Source organism: Sorex araneus, chromosome 2 (assembly GCF_027595985.1).
Source record: "Sorex araneus isolate mSorAra2 chromosome 2, mSorAra2.pri, whole genome shotgun sequence".
Lineage (NCBI taxonomy): Eukaryota > Metazoa > Chordata > Mammalia > Eulipotyphla > Soricidae > Sorex > Sorex araneus.
Genome location: NC_073303.1, coordinates 203,722,811 through 203,741,530, shown reverse-complemented (window position 1 = coordinate 203,741,530; position 18,720 = coordinate 203,722,811).

The following is an 18,720-nucleotide window of genomic DNA, read 5'->3' as shown; positions in this document are numbered from 1 at the left end:
AAGAAAGGCATAATCCAGGCACTCAGACCTTTGGAATAGATTGAGAATGCAGAGAGGACCTCTCAGATACACGAGCCGTTAGTTTTTGCAAGGAAACCAAGAGCACGGGAGGGAGAAAGGAAGACCTTTTATATGAAATATGTGGAAAACTGGCTAGCCACATGGCGAAAGAACCAAATTAGACCATTGTATTGCACTACACTCAACACTTAGCACCCGATGGAATAAGGTCTTTCTTGCTTGGGTAGGAAGAATCAAACCCTAGGCTCACGTGGCCAGGCAAGTGCCTAATAGTGAACCACATTCCCTGGCCTGGAATAAAGTCTTGGATGTTAGGCTTGCATCTGTAAAATTCACCCAGGAGAAGAGACAAACACTGATATGATATTGGCTTCTCAGTGTCTTAGGTGATTTAGCTGTCTTAGCAAGAAAAAGAAATGAAAAATCAACAAATTGGATTACAGCATACTATAAAGCTTTTATGTTGCAAAACAGAATATTCTCACATCTGACAAAGTGCTACTATCTAAGTTTACATGCAGCACTCATTAAGCTCAACCATAATAACAGCAAAAATAATCCCATCAAAGGGTGGATGGAGGGGCTGGAGCAGTAGTACAATGGGTAGGGAACTGACTTTTAGGCAGCTGACCCAGGTTCAATCCCCACCAGGAATCAATAATTGCTGAGCTCAGAACCAGGAGTAACCCCTGAGTATTGTCAGTGTGGCCAAAAAGAGAACAAATTTCACCCCAAAATACAAAAAAAGCACCCCCCCAAAATAAAAAACAAACCAAAACAATGGACAGGAGAGGTGAACAGAGATTTCTCAGAAAAAGACATACAAATGGTCTGAAAAAAACAGACAACAAGGAAATGTTCAGCAACACTGATTACCGGGGAAACGCACGCCAGGATGACACTGAAATGCCACCTTGTATTAATGAGCACGGCTTGTAGCAAAAAAGATCAGAAACAGCAAGTTTCTAGCAGGGTTACAGAGAGAAAAAAATCTCATTCACTGTAGATGGGAATAGTAACTGGTTCAGTCTCTATGGAAAGCACTATAGAGATTTTCAAAAAATAGTAGCGGGCGGGACAGTAGTAATGAGAAAGTGCTTGCCTTGCACTTGAATGACGGGGTTCAATTCCCAGCATCCCATATGGTCCCCTGAATACTGCCAGGAGTTATTCCTGAGTTCAGAGCCAGGAGGAATCCTTGAACATTGCTAGGTGTGGTCCCCAAACAAAAAAAAACAATCAACCAAACAAAAGAACTACCATAAACCCCAGCCATTTAAATCCTATCTATTGACAAAACACTCAAAAGCACACCTAGGTTCACTGAAGTGCTATTACAAAATTACACCAGTGATCTTTACAACAGTGGCAATGTAAAAGCACTCCAAACTCCCAACAAAAATAAGTGGAAGACAAAGCTGTGATATATATCCTCGATGAAATATTACTCAGCTCTAAGAAAAGATGGAATCTTGCCTTTTGTTACAACATGGGTGTAACTGAAGGGTGTCATAGTAAGGAGAGCATGTCATAAGAAGAAAACTCGAGATGATCTCACTGACATCTGGCGTGTGAATAAATAGATCAGTAGAACAGACAAGACTCAGTGAAAAACTGACATAAAAGCCCAAGCGGGAGACTTCACGGCAAGGAAGCGTTGCCGAGCCGTGGGTGGGTCTCGGTACTTGGCCAGTGATGTACGGCAGCACTGAAACCCTAAACATATTAAAAGCAAGATTAATTTTTTATATCCCAGATTAGCGAGTTTCCCTTTTCATCACCCTTGAGCGTCCACAGAGACCCTTGTGGGAATGTTGACACCTGTCACTCCACGCTCTCTGACCTCTGGCCCTCCCGGTGGAATCACTTCTCCGGCCTTCCAGAGCCGCAGCTGTTAGACCTTCTCAGGGAACCTGCAGACGCAGTCTCAGCCCAGCCCACCGATCCTCGGGACAGGATTCACAGGGCTGTGGTGTGAAGAAATCACGGGCCCTCCATCACAGCCAGAGCAGAGGAACAGCCAGTGACGCTGGAAGTCTCCCTGCAATCCATACCCGGAATTCAGAACTGGAAACAGACCGGGGAGAAGTCACTGAACAGGCCCAGCAGGGAAGTAAGAGGCTGCAGCCAGTCTTCCATGCCCCAGAGAGCCCCCGGGTGGGCAGGACGGAGGGTTAACTACAAAGGTTCTCCTGCAGACAGCAAGAAGAGACGGAGAAGGAGCACAGACGCCAGCACGCTTGCTGAGGGGAGGACTGTCCAGCAGGCTCTGCCCGCCCCAGCCAGCTCTGCACCCTTTCGGAGGGTGACCCGAGAGATACTGCGATGAGGTTGTTTAATGGGCTCAAAGAAACAATGGTATAGGCACCAGAAAGCATGAGAACAGAAGAGAGAAAATTGGGTGACAGAGTGATAGTGTAGTGGGTAGGGTGTTGCCTTGCACACGGCTGGCCTGGGTCTGATTCCTGGCATCCCATACGGTTCCCCAAGCACTGCCAGGAGTGATTGCTGAGTGCAGAGCCAGGAGTAGCCCTGTGCATCTCCGGGTATGCTCCCATTTGACCCAGCAATACCACTTCTGGGAATAGACCCTTGGGGTCCAAAAAACACACAGCAGAAACATCACCGGCACTTCTGTGTTCATCGTAGCACTATTCACAATAGCCAGAGTCTGGAAACAACACGAGTGCCTGAGAACAGATGACTGGTTGAAGAAACTATGATATGTTTACACAATGGAATATTACTCAGCTGTTAGGAAAAAAATGAGGTTATAAAATTTCCCTATAAATGAATGGACTTGGAGAGTCTCATGCTGAGTGAAATGGGTCAGAAGGAGAGGCACAGATAAAGAATGACTGCACTCCTTTGTGATACACACACATATACATTTATATACACACACACATATATAAATATATATATATATGCAGTACAAAACTAATATCTGAGGCCAGAGAGGATGGGATGGGCCAGGAGGACTGGTCAATGGTTGGAAATTCCTACAAGAAATTCCCACAAGGGTGTGAGAGGTGGAGGGTAGTTAAGATAGAGGAGGATCCATTATGACAACATAGTTGGAAATGATCACTCTGGACAAGAGCTGAGTGTTGAAAGTAGGTAAAGGGATATACATGATAAGCTTTCAGCATCTGTATTGCAAACCATGATGCCACGGTGCATAAAATGTGTATGTGTGTGAGAGAGAGAAAGAGGGAAAGAGAGGAGAGAGTGGGAGAGAAAGAGAGATGAAGGGAGGGAGAGAAGAGAAAGAGAGGGAGAGGGAGGGAGAGGGAAGAGGGAGAATGGAGAGAGAGGGAGAGAAAGAGAGAGGAGGGGTGCCTGCAACGGTGGCAGGTGTGTGTGTGTGGGGAACTGGGGATCCTGTTGCTGGGAAATTACACGGTGGAGGGATGGATACTGGAACATTGTACGACTGAGACTCAATCACGAGCAGCTTTGTAATGCCTTATCTCATGGTGAGTCAATAAAATAAGAATAGAAGAAAGAAATAAGAAAGAAATCTTGCTGAGGGACAGAGCTGAAGTTTGGTAGTTAGAAACAGTAAGCGCTGGACTGGAGCGATCGTAAAGTACGTCAGGCATTTGCCTTGCATGCAGCCAACCTGTGCTGACTTCCTGGCAGCCATATTGTCCCTGAGCACTGCCAGGAGTGATCAGTGAGCACAGAGCTGGGAGTAATCTCTGAGCGCCACTGCATGTGGTCCAAAACCAAAACTAAAAACAAGTAATAAGCAAACCTCAGTGGAAGGCAGCAGAAAACACAACCAGTGAGTCCCAAGACGAGAGGCAAGAAGTCTCTAGAAGAAAAAAAAAATAAGGTGGAAAAAAAGTCTCAAAATGAGTGACCCAGAGCCCTATGGGCTGAGTTGTGTCAGATACGATGGAACTAACAGAAGAGAGGACTGGGTAGAGAAACGGTGGCACACACGTGGGCACTGCCTCTCTGAAAGGAAGAGGAAATCACGCTGTCTGCTGCGCACGCACGGTCCTGAGGGAGCTCTGCCCCGTCACGGAAACAGCCACACAGGAGAGGCGCAAAGGCGGGAGAGCTCATGCGTGTGATATGAAGAAGCACGGTGCATGAGCCGCGCGTGGGAAAAGCTGGTTCACACCACTGGCCTTTCCATGGCGGGGGTGGGGGCATAGGCTGGGGGTACTCTGGTGGAGGGTGTGGGCTGAGAACACTGTGCGCATGCATGAAACCCTACTATTATTTTATTTTAGTTTTTGCTTTTTGGGTCACACCCAGCAATGCACAGGAGTCATTCCTGGCTCATGCACTCAGGAATTATCCCTGGCGGTGCTCAGGGGACCATATGGGATGCTGGGATTCAAACCCGGGTCGGCCGCGTGCAAGGCAAATGCCCCACCCGCTGTGCTATCACTACAGACCCCTACTATTATTTAAAAAGATATTTTATAAAGTATCACCATATCACTGTCATCCTGTTGATCATCCATTTACTCGAGTGGGCACTAGTAATGTCTCCATTCATTCCAGCCCTGAGATTTTAGCAGCCTCTCCTTACTCGTCTTTCCCAACAATCGGAGGCTCTTTCAGGGTCAGGGGAATGAGACCTATCGTTACTGTTTTTTGGGTTTTTTTTTGCTTTTTGGGTCAGACCTGGCGATGCACAGGGGTCACTCCTGGCTCTGCACTCAGGAATTACCCCGGTGGTGCTCAGGGGACCATATGGGATGCTGGGAATCGAACCTGAGTCGGTCGCATGCAAGGCAAACACCCTACCCGCTATGCTATCACTCCAGCCCCTATCATTACTGTTTTTGGCATATTGAATATGCCATGGGGAGCTTGCCAGGCTCTGTTGTGCGGGCGGGATATTCTCAGTAGCTTGCTGGGCTCTCTGAGAGGTATGTATATATATTTTACTGTATTTGGGATATGAATCTATCCCATGGGGAGCTTGCAAGGCTCTCCTGTGTAGGCAATAGACTCTTGGTAGCTTGTCAGGTTCTCAAGTGGGAGAACAAGGCTTGATGTCACTCTGCGACTCGGTATGTATATATATTTTACTGTATTTACCAAATACAGTAAAATATATATATATATATATATATATATATATATATATATATATATATATATATATATGCATCACTCTCTTCCGGGAGCTTGGTTTCATAGTCTCTGGATGTTGGCCGTTGGTAGGATTACTCAGCACCCAGGGCAGTTTGTGGGTGTGGCTGTGGCTGCCAAGCTACTGGAAAATGGGGGGTCTGGGTGGAGAAGCCCCAGTCCAGATCTGAGCAGGCTTGGAGATCTCAGCCCGGGTCCCACACACCTGGGTTCTTCTGTTGGTCCCTTCATGCGTGAGACTTGTCTGAACTGTTATAAAATATAGTCACTGTCACTGTCACTGTCATCCCATTGTTCATCCATTTGTTCAAGCAGGCACAATAATGTCTCTCAATGTGAGACTTATTGTTACTGTTTTTGGCATATCCAATATGCCACGGGGAGCTTGCCAGCTCTGTCGTGCGAGCGCGATACTCTCTGTAGCTTGCCGGGCTCTCCGAGAGGGGCAGAAGAATCGAACACAGGTTGGCTGCATGAAAGACAAACGCCCTACCTGCTGTGCTATTGCTCCATCCCATAAAAATATATTCATATATAAAAATATAGTTATATATAAACTAGTTATATATATAAAATATATAACTATTTTATAAAGTAGTTCACAACATTTGATTACATTTAATATTTGAACACCAATCCCACCACCATGACACCTTCCCACCACTATATTTTGAATGTTTCCATCCCAACCCCAACCCCTGCCCCAAAGCAGAACCGAAATAATTTGCTTTGTTTTGTTTGTTATGAAAAACTGCTGAAAATGCTCCAAAAAAGTTTCATTAGAGGAGAGAGTGTGAGGACTGTTGAATTTCACCCGGGGGCCATGAAGCCCTTCTGTAAGAGATCACTGACATGCTGTTAAAGGCTGAGTCTTGTGTGCTTTTATATATTATCTGTGAAAGAAAGATTTCCCTCTAAGATTGGTTGCCTCCCACTCGGAACCCCATCAAATGTGAGGCGCGCTCCCGGAGTACGGGCAGGGTGTGCCCTGTGAAGTGTTGCAGCCACAGGTCCAGGAATAGAGTCACACATGGGTGAGGCTCGGCCTGAGCTGTAAGCATGGCAGCGGCTGGGTTGTGGAGGTGGTTGGCTGCGGGGGCTGGGTCCTCTGGGGCGGGGAGGGTTCTCACCCACCCCCTCTGGGGCGCCCCAGTGAAACAGCCTGGTGCGGGGTCCGGGGGCACGGCTGTGGTCTGTGTCGTGTCACGCTCCCTTCCGGGAGAGAAGGACCTGGCTCTCGAAACCCTGTTATTAAGAGTATTGCAACTCACAGGCCTAAAGAAAAAAGAGATTGAGGTTAAGACTTTTTTTCATGTGTTGAGGATTCTGATCTTGGTGTGTATTTATATTTAGTGCACTTTTAAAAAATAATGTTAGCTCCATAAAAAATACTGAAAACAAGAAAATAAACGATTTATTATTTAAAGTGACCTCAGCTGGCTTCTTAGACTTAAATGTGAAAATAGAATATATAAAATCTCTTATGCTTCTTTGGTTAACCTGCTGCCTGGAAAGTAGCTGTGGAAAGTGCCGTGATTCGCCATTATTTCTTTCTTGCTTGCTGGTTTGGGGCCATCAGGCTGCCCTCAGTCCGCCTGGTCTCACGCAGGGTGGGGGGAGCGAGACCTGAGTCAGGAGTCTGGAGTGGTGGGGGGGAGACGCAGAAGCAGAGGGGACGGAGCCCTGAGCTTGCTCTTTGCCTCGCAGCCAGCAGGGTGTGACACACGCCTTGCCCCAAATCCTCAATCTATTCCCCTCGGTGTGAAAGTCGCCCTTGGCCCGGGCCTGTGCCCAGCTGTGCCCGCGCCAGGGTTGAAGAGGCACAGTCCTGGCCCGCTCTGTCCCCGAGCCCCGGCCTGCTGGCGCCTGTGTGCTACACAAGCTGCGTGGCTCCTTCCCTCTCCTCTGACTCTATGCCAGGAACAACCCCCAAGGTGCGGCCCACCAGGCACCCCTCTGTGGAGGCAGCTCTGGCTCCTGCGGGAGGGGGGCAGGTGGGCGGTGTCGGGCGGCCTGAGACCTCGCCCAGCCTCAGTTCCCAGTTCCAGGACAGAACCGTGCTCGGCTCCCAAACCGAAGAGGCTCACTTCCTAAAGAAAAAGACCAGTGAGGATTCACGTTCCATGACTTGTCGCACTGTCATGGTACAAGGGCAGGGCTACTTTCTTTCCGTACAACGGAAAACGTTCCTCTCTTCTAGTTCTGCGGATCCAGCCTCAGCTCCAGGCCCCTCCCCAATTATTTAAAATTATTAAAATGAAATCACACATGCTGTGAGTGTGGGTTTGGGGGTTGGGATGCATCATTCCCTAATTCCCAACGGCCATTCAGACTCGCTTGCAGCCACACAATCCTGATTGTCCTGTGGTTCACTGAAGCTCAGCTGCTGTTCAGTGAGATACTACTGATACTTATTTATTTATTTATTTGTCTTCCTTCCAGAGAGTCTCTTGCCCGCACGCCTGGCTGTCTTCCCCAGGGTCTCTCGGAGGGGATGGGCTCCAGCTTCCTTCCCCACCCCGAGCAGAACTCCCGGCAGCCGAAGACCACCGGAACCTAGCAACAGCCATGCTCGAGGCCCCTCTCCACACATTCGGATGGGCCTCATGCATGAAGGTTACCGGCAGAGGAACCCAGGTGTGTGTAATCCCATCAACGGCCAACATCCAGAGACTTAAAAGCGAGCTCCCAGAAGCGATATCTTGTAGCCTACTTCTCCCTCTGGGAGAAACTGGCAAGCTACTGAGAGTTTCCTGCCCACATGGGACAGCCTCCCAAGCTTCCCATGGTGTATTCATATGCAAAATCCAGTAACAAGCTGGATCCCATTCCCCTGACCCTGAAAGAGCCTCCAGTGCGACATCATTGGGAGGGCCGAGGCGAGAGAGACTTCTAAGATCTCAGGGAAAGGATGAATGGAGAGGTTACTGAACCCGCCCGAGAAATCGATGATTAACGGAATTTCGTGATTCGTGATTTATCTTCCTTAAAATAAATTTTATTGAGCCCATACAATATCTCTATTGCAAACCACAACACCCAAAAGGAGAGAGCGAGCAAAAGGGAATGCCCTGCCATAGAGGTGGGGTGGGGTGGGGGGGTGGTGGGAGGGATACTGGAACCATCGGTGGTGGAGAATGGGCACTGGTGGAGGGATGGGTACTCGAGCACTGTATGACTGAAACACAAGCACAGAAAGTTGTAAGTCTGTAACTGTACCTCAAGGTGATTCACTAATAAAAAATTTAATTAAAATATATAAATAAATTTTATTGAAAGTTTTTTTCATAAAGTTGTTCATAATAGATTGTTTCAGGAGTACAGTGTTCTAGCACCAGTCCAGCCACCAATGTCCACTTCCCTCTACCAACGTCTCCAGGTTTCCTTCCAACCCTCCTCCCACCCCCTAGGCAGCCACTTAACAAATTATCCCATGTTATTTGCTCCAACAAAACTTACAGGAGTTGCAGATGAAAATTTCAGAAAACACATGTTGATGTTTATTTTTAAGAAAAAATTTGGGGCACACTGTGCAGTGCTCAGGGGTTACTCCTGACTCTGCACTCAGGAATTACTCTGGCGGTGCACAGGGGACCATATGGGATGCCGGGGATTGAACCTGGGTTGACCTCATGCAAGGCAAATGCCCGACCTGTGTGATCACTCTGGCCCCATTTAATTTAATTCAATTAATTAAATTAAAGTATTTTAATTAGAATTACTAAAAATTACTTTAAATATTTTAAGTCTTAAAATATTTTAAAATATTTAAAATAATTAAATGAGAATTCTTTAAATCAAAGAATTTAATCAAAGATTCTGTTGAAACTGAAGCAGTCATTGAAGCCCTAGCCAAACAGGGCGTTCAAACTCAGTACATCAAGATCCTCCACGAGCTGTATTATGGATTCACCATCAGGATCTCACCATTCTACAAGGAAGTGATCATTGATGTAGAGAGAGGGGTGTGGCAGGGCGACACCACTTCACTGAAACTCTTCAGTGCCACCCTTGAGAATGTCATGCGACGACTGGAATGGGAAGAAATGGGAGTGAAGATAGACAGTCGGCAACTACACCACCTTCGTTTCGCTGATGACATCATTCTCGTAACACCAAACATTAGCCAAGCGGCACAAATGCTGGCCGGCTTTGACCATGAGTGTGGAAAGGTCGGACTGCAGCTGAATCTCACCAAGGCAATGTTCATGAAAACAAACTAGTCCCTGACGTTCCATTTGCTCTCAATGGGACAAACATCTCTGAATGCAGCAGCTATGTGTACCTGGGTCGAGAACTCAACATGAGGAATGATTTGGTGCCAGAACTGTGCAGGAGAAAGAGAGCAGCATGTAACACCTTCAAGAGTGTCGAAGAAGTGGTTAAGAAGACGAAGAACCTCCGGCTCCAGGTACATCTTTTCGACTCCGCTGTGTTTCCTGCACTAACATATGCCTCAGAGACCTGGGCCCTACGAAAACAGGATGAGAACGCTATTCGGGTATCCCAAAGAGGAATCAAAAGAGCTATGCTTGGAGTATCACGTCTCACTCAAGTGAGAGAAGGAATCCGGAGTTCCAACATCCATCGACAATCAAGAATCAGGGATGCTGTTGTTTGCCAAGGCGTCAAAAATCAGATGGGCTGGACACGTAATGTGATTCAGAGATAACCGCTGGACTAGAGCTGTTACTGCCTTAATTCCACAGGATGTCAAAAGACCACGTGGCCACTCACCTACAAGATGGTCACACTTCTTTGTCAAAACCCTGAACAAATAGTTTGAGACTCTTCATGTTCCTGGAGCGAGCAGATACCATTGGGCTACACTAGCTCGCGACAGGGACAAATGGAGACATTACTGGCGCCTGCTTGAGCAAATTGAAGATCAACGGGATGACAAGTGACAAGTGACAAATCAGAACTAAGATGGCTAAAGCTGAGGTTGATCAGGGCAGGAGGGACAGGAGCTATTCCCGTGAAACAGAGAGAGACAGTGCCCTGTTTGTGGTCAACGTGCCACTGGCCCTTTTCCTTCACTCTGTCTCCTGCCTTGGCTGGTTTTCAGAACTCTCACAACGCTTTTCCTGTCTGGCTCGTTCTTGAGCCTTTGAGGCCCTCGTCAGTCCCTGCTGTCATTACCTCAGGGATGGACTGTGCTTATCTGGTGCCCCGTGTCACCGTCTCATCTTCCGTCACGGGGGGACACGAGCTCAGAGGCTGCTTGACCTACGTGCTCTTACAGTCGGCAGGGTGAGGGCTCTGCTTCTCAGGCTCGCCTGGCTGACTGACGGGCTTCCGGGCTCAGAGGAGAAGTGACACGAGCCCCAAGAACCAGAGGGGAGTCCTCTTTCTCAGTTCTGTGACTGGAGAGAAAGATTGTTTTCCCCTCTCCCTCCCTCCCTCCCTCCCTCCCTCCCTCCCTCCTTCCTTCCTTCCTTCCTTCCTTCCTTCCTTCCTTCCTTCCTTCCTTCCTTCCTTCCTTCCTTCCTTCCTTCCTTCCTTCCTTCTTTCCTCCCTCCCTCCCACCCTCCGTTCCTTCCTTCCTTCCTTCCTTCCTTCCTTCCTTCCTTCCTTCCTTCCTTCCTTCCTTCCTTCCTTCCTTCCTTCTTTCCTCCCTCCCTCCCACCCTCCGTTCCTTCCTTCCTTCCTTCCTTCCTTCCTTCCTTCCTTCCTTCCTTCCTTCCTTCCTTCCTTCCTTCCTTCCTTCCTTCCTTCCTTCTTTCCTCCCTCCCTCCCACCCTCCGTTCCTTCCTTCCTTCCTTCCTTCCTTCCTTCCTTCCTTCCTTCCTTCCTTCCTTCCTTCCTTCCTTCCTTCCTTCCTCCCTCCCATCCTTCCTTCCTCCCTCCCATCCATCCTTCCTTCCTTCCTTCCTTCCTTCCTTCCTTCCTTCCTTCCTTCCTTCCTTCCTTCCTTCCTTCCTTCCTTCCTTCCTTTTTTCCTTCCTCCCTCCCATCGTTCCTTCCTTCCTTCCTTCCTTCCTTCCTTCCTTCCTTCCTTCCTTCCTTCCTTCCTTCCTTCCTTCCTTCCTTCCTTCCTTCCTTCCTTCCTTCCTTCCTTCCTTCCCTACCCTGAGTTATAGCTTCCATATTGACGGTCACTGGTTGAAATTTCTGAATTGTCAAGCCTTAATTTTTCTTGTTTTAAATTAGTTTTTATTAAAAATACCATGATTTGCAAAGCTATTCACTATATAGTAGTTTCAAGCATTTAGGCTTCCAACCCCACCGGTGTGACCTTCCCTACACTAGTATCCCCAGTATCCCTCCCAATTCCAACCTGCCCACTTAGGCACAAAACAAATTTACTTAATATTGCTTACTCCAATAGAAATTTAAGAACTAGCAAATAGAATATAAGAAAATAGGGGCCGGAGCGATAGCACAGCGGGTAGGGCGTTTGCCTTGCACGCGGCCGACCCGGGTTCGATCCCCGGCATCCCATATGGTCCCCCAAGCACTGCCAGGAGTAATTCCTGAGTGCAAAGCCAGGAGTAACCCCTGAGCATCGCTGGGTGTGACCCAAAAAGCAAAAAAAAAAAAAAGAAAATATATAAGTACATAAATCAATAAGAGCCAATTTATAACTACTATATTATTTTGACCTATGTAAACAAGAAAATAATGCCCAAAGTAGAGAGAGCATATGGGGAATATTGTCTGCCATGGAGGCAGGGGGAGGGTGGGAAAAGGGGGTTTACCGATATTGGTGGGAGGGGGAATGTGCACTGGTGGATGGATGGGTGTTTGATCATTGTGAGATTGTAACCCAAACATGGAAGCTTGTAACTATCTCACGGTGATTCAATAAAATAAAAAAAAAAGTAATGTCTTTCAAATTTTTCACTGTATCACTGTCATCCCATTGTTCATCGATTTGCTGAAGTGGGTGCCAGTAATGTCTTCATTCATCCTAGCCCTGAGATTTTAGCAGCCTCTCTTTACTTGCTATCCTGTGTGGGCAGGATACTCTCGGTAGTTTGCCGAGTTCTCCAAGAAGGAGCTTTGTTATAGTCTCTGGATCTTGGCCATTGATGGGATTACACAGCACTGGGGGCAGTTTGTGGGTGTGGCTGCCAAGCTACCAGAAAATGGGGGATCTAGGTGGAGGAGGCCCAGTCCAGATCTGAGCAGGCTTGGAGATCTCAGCCCTGGGTCTTGGACACCTGGGTTCCTCTGCCAGCTTCTTCATGTGTGACGCTCGTCCGAGCATGTGGAGAGTGGCCTTGAGCATGGCTGTGGCTGGGTTCCAGAGGTCTTCAGCTGCCGGGGCTCTGCTCGGGGCGGGGAAGGAAGCTCAACCCACCCCTCTGAGGAGCCCCATTGAAGACAGCCAGGCACGGGGGCAGGAGACTCCTTCAAATTATTAACTCATAATAAAAATGTGATGCAATAACTTAGATAGGACAAAGCTGGGTTTTGCGGAAGGCCTTCTAAGTGACTCAGGGGGCTGAGACCAGTCTTGGGAACTCAGAGAGAGCTAACTTTTACAGAGCTTCCCACTTTCAGCCGCTGAGGCTGCTATTACAGATTCCCAGACAGGATGGATGAAGCAACAGACATTAATTTCCCTGTAGATTGCAAGTGCAGGATTAAGGCGCTGACCAGGCTCCTAAACCAGAGGCTGCTTCCTCCTGGCTGGCAGATTTCTGAATCCTCACCGAGGCCTCATCTGGCTTTCCTCAGGGGCAGGTGCTCCCTTTCCTTCCTCGGGGGCCACCAGTCCCATCAGACCAGGAGTCCCCCCTGATGATTTCGCTGGGCTTTAGTCTCATCTAAGAACTACTTTCAGGGGCTGGAGCAATAGCACACACAGCGGGGAGGGCATTTGCCTTGCATGTGGTCGACCCAGGTTTGATTCCCAGCATCCTATATGGTCTCCTGAGCACCGCCAGGAGTAATTCCTGAGTGCAGAGCCAGGAGTAACCCCTGTGCATACAAAAAGCAAAAAAAATTAAATAAATAAATAAAAACTGCTTTCAAAGACAGACACGCTGGGGCCAGGGTTATTCCTGTGCGTTTGGAGGGGCACGATCCAGCTTACGGTGCCCACCGTAACCCAAGGCAGGAGGCTTGAGGATAAGAAGCAGTTCCAGGAGAGGGCCCTGGGGGCCTCGGGGGAGAAGGGACAGAGGGGCAGGGTGCTCTGGGCCCTGAGTGTTCCTGCAGGCGCTTCCCGCAGGCCTGGTGCCCGGCCCCCAGCACACCCGCGACAGCCTTTGCTCTCACACACCCTTGGAAGCTGCCATGGGGGCACACGCCTCCAGGCCCCGCACCCACAGCCCAGAGCTCCCCCGCACAGCAGTGGGCGGATTAAACAGCATTCTGGAACACTCCCGGTGCTGTCTGAAGTAGAGGCCGGGGGGCTCCCCCAGGGTGCAGGGTGATGCTCCCAAAGGCCCTTCAGAGAAAGGAGGTTTCAGAGACACTCTCCCTCCTCGGCGTTCTCAGAGAAGCCGCCCTGACCCGTCCTGCGTCTGTCTCTTAGGCGTGGACCAGCAGCGACAGCGCCCGCTGCTGCCCTGGGCACCGGCCGCCAGGCACGGACAGGACGGAGTGCAGCCAGCTTGTCGCATGGGGCTTCCCTGCAGGGGCTGCCTGGAGGGGCCAGCCCTGGAGCCTTCTGCACTGGCCCAGGGCTGCGCTGATTTAAAGATTTAATGTATCTTGTTTAGTTAATTTGATTTTGTTTTCCTTTTTTTTTTAATTTTAATTTTTTTTTGTGGGTCACACCCGGCAATGCACAGGGGTTACTCCTGGCTCTGCACTCAGGAATGACTCCTGGCGGTGCTCAGGGGACCCTATGGGATGCTGGGAATTGAACCGGGTCGGCTGTGTGCAAGGCAAACGCCCTACCCACTGTGCTATCGCTCCAGCCCCCTGTTTTCCTTTTTAGCAATTATTTTGCCCACTTAATTTGTCTTAGGGAAGGTGCATAAAAGCATTTTGTCATAGTATGCAGTGCCATAGGAGAAACCACTTCTCAAGACCAGAGGGTCAAACATTTGCAGGATTGCTACTGGAATCAAAAGAACACAGTTAATCTGACACATATTTTATGATAGTCATTGTGTGGTGTGACCTAATTGCACTGTAGCACTTGAACACTCTTGACCCGTTGTTCATTGATTTGCTCGAGCGGGCACCAGTAATGTCTCCATTGTGAGACTTGTTACTGTTTTTGGCATACTCAATACGCCACGGGTAGTTCGCTAGGCTCTGCTGTACGGGCGGGATACTCTCTGTAGCTTGCCGAGTTCTCCGCGAGGGATGGAGGAATTGAACCCAGATCGGGCACATGCAAGGCAAATGCTCTACCCGCTGTGCTATCGCTCTAGTCTGTGATCTAATTAGGTAGAAATTATCAGGAGTCAACCAAAATGGCTATAGTAAGCATGACTTTTAAACAGACAAGTTGTCATCCAAATATGTTCCTTAGAATGTGGTTTAGATGTCACTCTAGGTTGGCCGATATAGCCCATGACTGACACTTTCTCTGACTTAATGCTCCCCAGTGGCATCCCCTATGGGACATCCCCACATTCACCAAGCACCTGGATTTTCCCCCTTGTCCCACTAAGATGCCTCCCTAACTTTTTTCTTAAGTGTTTTGTTTTTTTTTTTGACATTTTGGGTCACACCAAGTGATGCTCAGGGGTTACTCCTGACTCTGCACTCAGGAATTACTCCTGGCGGTGCTCAGGGGACCATGTGGGATGCTGGGGATTGAACCCGGGTCAGCCGCGTGCAAGGCAAACGCCCTCCCTGCTGTACTATGGTCCTACTCGCTGTACTATCACTCCGGCCTGCCTCCCTATCTTTACAGAGATCAGCCCTGAGGAAAAGCCCAGAATTACGGGGGATTATGGGTTCCAGGTGCCTGATGGGAAGGGAGGCGTAGTCTCTCTATTCCCAGGAGATTCTTGCGTCAGGGATAGAGAGAGGGTAGGGAGCTGGGTGTGAGATGGGAAGGGTAGGCAGGGGAAGACCAGGCCTAATACCTGTAATGATATCATACGTAGACATAGGAACTCTTCTTTGGACGGAGGCACACGCAGAGATGCTCAGGGGTTACTCCTGGCTCTACGCTCAGGAATTCCTCTGGATGGGGCTTGAGAGATCACATGGGCTACTGGGATTGAGCCTGGCGTGGCTCCATGCAAGACCAACGCTCTACCCACTGCACTATCTTTCCAGCTCAACGTAGGAAACTTTCATATGCGTTTAGGTGTCCGGAGGATTTATCTAAAAATTCTCCCCTCAAGCCAGTCATTCAAAACAGGACACACAAATTCCAATTAATGAATCACGATAGAAATCTGAAAATGCAAATGCTTGGAGCATTGCTACACTGGATTTGAACTCCAGGCTAAATATGTTCCTTTAACTTAGGAAAGATTTAGAAAGTCTTTGGAGTGGAGGGCAAGAGGGAAGGAGGGGCCCGTGCACATCCAGAGGCAAGCAACCCCCTTCTGCCTCAACTCTCTGCTTCTCGAGGTCTGCTCTAGGACACTGGAGTTACCAGGGATTGTGTAATGTGCTTCCTCCACCAGTGTTGGCTGTCTTGGGCCACCTCCAAGACACAGGCCATCTACCAGTCTGACCTCTGTACTCTGAGAAAGCTCTGTGAGAATGACTCTTCACAGGGAAGGATGCTGTGTCAGAAACCGAGCTAGACGGCAGGAAGTCCAGCTGCCACATCGGGCACTGTCCTGAGGGCAGTTCCTGGAAGCTGGGGGTGGAGTGAGGCCTAAAGCCAAGGGCTGAGTGGTCGGATGGCTTTACACCACTCAAGTGGAACAACTCTTGCCTGAGGATAGATGGATCGGAGTGTTGTAGTGGCTGGTGCCCCGCTGGCTTGCCCGGGAGAGGGAGATTCTTGTGACGGTGCAGTTTTGCCCTACGGGGAGCGGAAGACAACAGAGGAATCCAGCACGAGGACACATCCTGTTCCTGTGAGCGGCCGTGCAACACCATTAATGCACTGGGTAGGAGGAGTGGGGAAAGCCGGCACCCCGGCCAGGGCTGCCCCGAGAGCCCTCGGCAACACTGCGGGTGTGGGAGGGTGAGGGCAAGTGCTGACGTCCTGCCAGCACCCCGAGAACCAGCCCGGCCAACTTGCCACCCTCACATGACACAGTTCTTTCTTTTCACATTTTTAAAAATCGAATCACCATGAACTTAAAGGGTGCGATGTCATTCAGGGTTGAGTTCCGGAGATAGAGTGTTCCAGCACCACTTCCCTCACCAGTTTCACATCCTGCCTCTGACGCCCCCAGCGTCCTGCTGCCCCCAGCCTGCCTCTTTGACAGGCACTTTTTCTTTTCCTTTTTTCCTCCCCCGCTTTTGGGCACAGTGGTTTGCGACACTGTTACTGGTCGGATACCATGCATCTCCCTTGACCTCCATTCAGCACCTTGTTGGGTCCATCCTTCCCTCTGTCACTGTCACAGTGGTCCCTTCCCGACCTGTCCATCTCCGCCCCCTTAATGGCAAGCTCCCTACTGAGGACCCGTCTCCTGTTCTTTGCTTCCATTGTCCAGGGCCATTTGTTCTTCCCTACATCACACTGATCAGTGAGGTCATTCTGTGACTGTCCCCGTCACAAGGCTAGGGAAGCAGACATAAAAGGAATCTTACTTTCCTGGATCAGGAAGGGCCAGATCAATTCGGCAGAATCACTGATCTCAACATTATGCTGATTACTGTGTGTGGAAACACACCCCGGAGAAATTAAAGACAGATGGTTAGCTCTGAATCATATATTTTTCTCATGCAATATTTAATTTCAAAGAAAGTAGAGGAAAAGAATTAGGACACAGATTAGTTTTATCTAGCATATTCTCTAGTCATGATTGCTTTGGTTTCCTGGATTCCACATGGGAGATTTTTCTTATTTGGGATGGTCACTAAATACCACCGTTTATGACACATTTCACAATAAAGGACTGTCCTTGATTGCAAAGGGAAAAGCTGGTGTTTCAGAAAGACTGAAGTTCTCCAGCGTTCTTTGATCCAATTTTTCCAACCATGTAGACTGTGTTTTTCATGATGTTTTATATATTTATCAAATATGCAAATTAATAAATACTACTCACTGTCACACTGTCGTCCCATTGTTCATCGACTTGCTTGAGCAGGCACTAATAACATCTCCATTGTGAGACTTGTTACTGTTTTTGGCATAACCAATATGCCATGGGTAGCTTGCCAGGCTCTGCCGTGTGGGCAGGATACTCTCGGTAGCTTGCTGGGCTCTCCGAGAGGGATGGAGGAATCAAACCTGGGTTGGCCGCATGCAGGGCAAACACCCTACCTGCTGTGCTATTGCTCCAGTCCAAAATAATAAATACTGTATATTTATGTTCTATTAATATATAATGAGATCACCAAGCCTGCTCGGGTCGGACTAGGGCTCTTCCACCAAGATCCCCCATTTTCCATTAGCTAGCGGTCACACCAAGGGACTGCCCCTAGCACCATGTAATTCCACCAACAGCCAACATCCAGAGACTATAAAACCAAGCTCCTGGAACCAACATCTGATAGGTTAGTTCTCCCTCTCAGAGAACCTGGCAAGCTCCCGAGAGTTTCCTGCCCGCATGGGAGAGCTTCACAAAGTCCCCGTGGCATGTTCATATGCCAAAACCAGTAACAATGATGGGTCTCATTCCCCTGACCCTGAAAGAGCCTCTGATGTAGCACCTTTGGGAAGGACGAGTAAAGAGAGGCTGCTAAAATCTCAGGGCTAGGACGAATGATGTTACTGAGGCCACTCGAGAAAATCGACGATCAACGGGATGATGAATACATAATGAATTATTTTCTCTCTGATGCAGAGTGTTTGTCAACGAGAGGGTGGAGGGCGTGCAGACACCAGAACCCTGGCCTGGGGTTGACAGTTTCATTCTCCACCCAGATTAGATGTAGGCTTTGCCCCGCCTTTTCGTGCTTCACCTCAGTAGTCTGAGCTGGGAAGTCTGCGCTAGCCCTGCACCGACCCTGGAGGTCTCTCTCATTCTTGCTGCTGTCCTTAATTTGCTCAAGCGGGCACCAGTAACGTCTCCATTGTGAAACTTGTTGTTACTGTTTTTGGCATATCGAATACGCCACAGGGAACTTGCCAGGCTCTGCTGTGCGGGTGGGATACTCTCGGTAGCTTGCTGGGCTCTCCGATAGAGAAGGAGGAATCAAACCCGGGTCAGCCATGTGCAAGGCAAATGCCCTACCTGCTGTGCTATGGCCTTCTGGTAAGGTAAGAAATATAGCTTAAAATGAGTTGTGATTTGATTGAACGACAAAAATGAGCATAGTTACTGTTGCCTATTGTGAACCCATATATAATTATATTTCCTCTCATCCCTGTGCATCACTTACTGAATTCTGACCAGGAGTTTTCCCTCCGAGGTGGAGTGCACCCCTCCCTCACTGGCTTCCAGGCTGTCCTTTCTGGTGGTGTCTCTCTGATGACGCCCAGTATGATGCATTTTCCTAGGAACTGCAATCATCTCTACGTAATCTAACTTATAAATCAGAGCCAAACTGTCACTGATTCACCCGGGCACTCACAACCTGCCA